General features: G+C 42.2%; 1 pseudogene; it reads right to left on the bottom strand.

Moving 5' to 3' along the window:
• Positions 1 to 490: 490 nt before the first annotated feature.
• Positions 491 to 942, bottom strand: LOC102854411 (annotated as a pseudogene).
• Between the last annotated feature and the right edge of the window lie 3,295 nt (positions 943 to 4,237).

Below are 4,237 nucleotides of genomic sequence, written 5' to 3'. Positions count from 1 at the left end.
ACAAAAACCAAAGGAGGTTGAACAGGGGAGCAGGGTGGTAAGTGATGTGCTTTTGCTTTCATGTTCCCTGTTGAGTTGTGGCAGGAGTCAAGTACTCTACAGAGAGACTTGCAGGTGACTTCAGAAAATGCTTAAGGTGATGATGAAATATTTGGGAAACTTAATGCAGAAAACTAGGAAAGGAAGAAGAAACACAGTATCTCTAATAAAGGAAGGTTTAGGAGTTAGAAGAATGGAAGGACCAGTGAGAGAAGCTGCTTAGTGCCCTCTCTCCCTTCCCCCTACCCCCTTAGATCTTTTAGTACTACAGCCCAGTGAAGGCTCAGCCTACTTCCCCACCACAGGGAATAAGGCAGATCTCCCTGGCAAGAAGACACAAGTTCTGCTGAGTGAGTGGATGGCTCCTACCTTGCTTCACAGGAAGCTCATTCTTTTTCCCAATGTCCCTGCGAAGCCAGAGGTGAAAGCCTTCTACTCCAGGAATCCAGACTTAGATAGTCCACATTAGACACTTGGTCTCCTTGTGGGTCCCACACAGCGCACAGTGCAGTACTGGACACCACAGCTGATGCAAGTGTATAAGGAGGGGAAGCCACAAACAACACAGAAGGGGCGATAGGGCCAGAATAGGGGTCCTGAGTTGTCTGTCAGGTAGTTGGGGCCCTGCGCCACACTCAGGTTCTGCTACTCTAACAGGGCCTGAAAGTTCTTTCAGAAGTGAAGTTTAAAGTGATCCCCTTGAGTTTTCTTCTTTTTCTTTCCAGTGTCTGCATCATCATCACACTGCAGCAGCCTCTTGCTGAGCTGGGGGTGTCCCACGGGGGAACATCCGGGAAGTTGTCATTCTCTAATGTTGATGCAGAACTGCCAGGTTGCCATGTCCAGCACCCCCTGCTGTCCGGGATCCTGGGAACAAATTGACTTTTTTACCATTTCCACCATGCCACTAAGAGTCTGCTGCGCATGTGTGCTAAGCAAGAGGCATCAGGGTGCAGAGGCTCGCTAAGCACAATTGATAACAGTGCATCTAAATTCCAAAATCAATCTCCACCATAGTCTACATGTTTCCTATTGCCAAAGGAGCCTTTTAGAGTAGTGAGAGAAGATCTTCACCCTGAAACCTACAACATCCCTTTTCAGCAGGAAGTAGCTAAGAGAATACGCCATCCCCTTTTCCTTATGAATCAGGGTGAAGTCTCTCAGGGAGGAGTGATAGGGAATGGCAAAGGATACACTGACAAAGGAGATTAATCAGAACTGGCTTTGACAAGCACTGTGGCAATGGGACAATTAAAACAGACTTTCAAGGGGGGGAAAAGAGGAACGAACTGGCGGGGGTAGAGAAAATAGTGCAACAATAAATGAATGGAAATCCAAAATCTCTGTAAAAATGTTCATTAAAATTAATAAAATGTAATAAAAATTAAAAAAATCAGAATACATTCAAGGTCATACCTTGATTCTCCTGGACTTATCTTAGTTTTCTTTGGCCTCAATTTGAACTTGAACATGAGTAATTGATAAAAAAAATGTAAATAAATTAAATAGACAACACTTAAATTAAAAAAAATAAGATGCAGGGTTTGAGCACAAGCATTGAAGAAGGCATATAGCCTCAAAGAGGAAAAAAAAAGGCAAGTATACTAAAATAATGCTCTGAAGGAATTCCAAAAAAACAAGGCCCAAGGAATTGATGCCATATCAATTGACATATTTCAATGCACAAATGCTGCTCTGGATAATCTCATGTCAGGACATCTGGAGGACAACTACCTGGCCAACTGACTGGAAGAGATCCATATTTATTCACATTCCAGAAAAAGGTGACAATATCATTAGTATCACATGCAAGCAAGATCATCTAAAGTTTATCTAAAAATGACTGAAACAATACATCAACAGAAAAATGCTAATGTGCAGGCTGGGTTTAGGAGAGGCCATGGCACTAAGGGCATTATAGTCAGTTACATGGGTCTTAGCTGAAAAGAGAGGATATCAGAGAAAAATCTGTGTTTCAACGCTTATACAAAGGGATTTGACTGTGTGAGTCAACAAATTGTGGCTAACCTTGAGAGGAATAGGAATCTCAGAACACTTGATTGTGCTTAACTGTGCTTAACTGAAACCTATACTTGGACCAGGAGGCAGTCATCAGAACAGAGCAAGAAAACTATATAGTTCAAAATCAGGAAAGGTGTACTCCAGAGATGGATCCTATCTCTATACCTTTTAAAACTATATAGGAACAGATCATCCAGGAGGCTGGACTTTAGGAGGAGGAATATGGCATCAGGTTTGAGGAAGACTTATCAACAACTTCAGTTACACAGATGACACAACCTTGCTTGTTGAAACTGTTGAGGACCTGAGGCGTTTTCTGCAGAAAGTCAAGGACTGTAGTTTTCAATATGGACTGAAGCTCAACATCAAGAAGACAAATATTCTAAACACTGGGTCAATTGACAACATCATGATAGACAGAAAAGAGACTGAGACTGTTAACAGCTTCAGCATGGTTGGCTCCACAATCAACACTCTTGGTACCAGCTGCCAGGAAATCAAAACATGAATTGCACTGGGATAATCTGCTGTCAGGGACCTCTTCAGAGTACTAAAGAGCAACAATGTCATTCTAGAGACTAAAGTGCACCTGATCCAAGCCATGACCTTAGCAATTACTTGCTACTCCTCAAAGAGTTGAAAAATGACTAAGGATGATAGAAGAAGAATTAATTGATGCCTTTGAGTTATGGTGCTGGAGGAGAGTACCGAACGTATCATGCACTGCTAAGAGAACAAACAAGTTTGTCTTAGAGTGGGTAAACGAGACTATACCTTGGAGACAAGGATTTTGAAGCTCTTTCTCACATACTTTTGGCATGTTGCAAAGAGGAACCATTCGTTGGAGAAGGGCATCATGCTTGGAAGGGTGGACAGGCAGAATAGAGAGGAAGAGCCTGGATAAGATAGATTGACTTAGTGGCTGAGGTAATGGGGGTAAGTGTGTCAAAGACAATGAAACTGGCTCAGGATAGAGCAGTGCTCAGAGCTGTTGTACATAGGGTCACTCTGAGTGGTAAGTGACTCAATGGAACATAACAACAACAAAGTCCTAAAATGAGTATTGTCTCTAATAAGGAACAGGTGGAAAATAAGGGAACTTTAAGGGTCCATCTGCTACAAGTATGCATGATGTTAAATTGTTTTTGTTGTTGTTATGTTTCGTTGAGTCACCTGTAACTCGTAAAAACCCCGTGCAAAATAAGTCTGAATCATGCCCTATCCTGAGCCAACATCACTAATTCTGGCATATTAACCTTCATTGACTGATTTATTGTCTCAATCCATCTCATCTGGGGTCTTCCTCTCCTACACTGTCTGTCCACCCTTCCGAGTATTATGTCCTTCTCCAGGGACTGGTCTCTCTTGGTCATGAACTCAAAGTATGGGAGACAGAACTTCAAGATCCTAGCCTCAAAGGACAGATTTGGTTTCACCCTCTCCAAGACAGACAGGCTTCCAAATTTCTTCTGTTACTCTTAGTCATTGTCCAACTCTCTGAAACATAACAAGTAATTGCAAAGACCATGGACTGCGTAAGGTGTACCTTAGTTTCTAGACTGACATCATTGCTTTTCAGCACTCTGGATAGTTCTATGACAGCAGATTTTCCCAATGTAATTCATGTTGCTGGTGCCAAGAGTGTTGATTGTAGAGCTGAGCAAGCTGTAATTTCTAGCAAACTCAATCTCTTTTCTGTCTGTTTCTGCTAGTTGGTCGAATAGTGAGAATCTTTGTCTTCTTGATATTAAGCTTCAATCCATATTGACGATTATGGTCCTTGACCTTTTGCAGTAAGTGTTTTAGGTCTTCTTCAGTTTCACCAAGCAAGGTTGTGTCATTTGTATATCATAGGTTGGTAATGAGTCTTTCTCCAATCTTGATGCCACACTCCTCCTTATGAAGCCCTGCTTCCTGAATGATTTGTTTTGCATACAGATTGAAAAGGTATAGGTACAAGATGCATCCCTGACACATTCTTCCTTATTTTAAAACAAGCAATGTTTCTTTGCTGTGTTCTGAGGACTGCTTCTTGGTCCAAGTATGCTATTGTTGTTGTTATGTGCCATCGAGTCGCCTGCGACTCATAGCGACCCTATGTACAACAGCCCTAAAATCCGCTCTGTCCTGTGCCAATCGCACTATCTCCGACACTCCCATCCCAATTATCCCAGTC

Source organism: Elephantulus edwardii, unplaced genomic scaffold (genome assembly GCF_000299155.1).
Source record: "Elephantulus edwardii isolate Elephantulus edwardi_28Jun2011 unplaced genomic scaffold, EleEdw1.0 scaffold00439, whole genome shotgun sequence".
NCBI classification, from domain to species: Eukaryota; Metazoa; Chordata; class Mammalia; order Macroscelidea; family Macroscelididae; genus Elephantulus; species Elephantulus edwardii.
Note: the sequence above shows the minus strand (reverse complement) of the source record. Positions and strands in the feature narration are given on the sequence as shown.